Source organism: Capsicum annuum, chromosome 11, assembly GCF_002878395.1.
Source record: "Capsicum annuum cultivar UCD-10X-F1 chromosome 11, UCD10Xv1.1, whole genome shotgun sequence".
Classification (NCBI taxonomy): domain Eukaryota; kingdom Viridiplantae; phylum Streptophyta; class Magnoliopsida; order Solanales; family Solanaceae; genus Capsicum; species Capsicum annuum.
Genome location: NC_061121.1, coordinates 124,354,817 through 124,355,639, shown reverse-complemented (window position 1 = coordinate 124,355,639; position 823 = coordinate 124,354,817).

The following is an 823-nucleotide window of genomic DNA, read 5'->3' as shown; positions in this document are numbered from 1 at the left end:
AATGACCTACTTTCCTTTTTAATTAGTTCAAAAAGAATGATGGCAACACTTTAATTTCAACTTTCCACGTAGCATGTTTAAAATAGTTAAATTAATGGGAATTTTGGTACAATTAACATAACTTTAATTTAGGACTACAAAATTCAAAAGTCTTCTTTATTTTCTTAACTCCATGCCAAGTCGAAATAGGTCATTCTTTTTTAAATAGAGGGAGTAATAAATTGTATCTAGACTAAGTAAGATAAGTAGCACTACTATCAAGTTTCACAAAACTAATTAATAGTTGTGCATTAGTTTCTGACATGTTGGAAAGAAAAAAAGACTAGATTAATAAAAAGGCAAAAAAGAAAACCAGAGAAAAACTTTACAATGGCTCAATGGAGAGAGGAAACTTTATCACCTAAAAAGGCACGAGCTTTAATACAATGTAGAATTTTAGAAGAGACATTTCATGAATTCTAAAGTTGTTCTATACGACCAATTATGGATGTATTTATACAGAAAACTGAAGCCTAACTATGAAATATACATTTAAGGAAATAAAATGAAATCCCTATAATCAAGGCTGGCTCAACGGGACTTGTGACCTAAAGCCAACTTTAAGAAGAGGACCTTAAAATTACAACAACAACATACCCAGTGCATTCCCACCTAGTGGGGTTTAGGGAGGGTAGAGTGTACGCCATCCATACCGCTACCTCAGGTGAAGTAGAGACGTTGTTTTTGATAGACCCCCGGCTTAGAACCAATAACAATATAACAAACATAAAATATAAATGTATATGAACAATGGTAGCCACAAGATAATACTAGAGCCACAGGA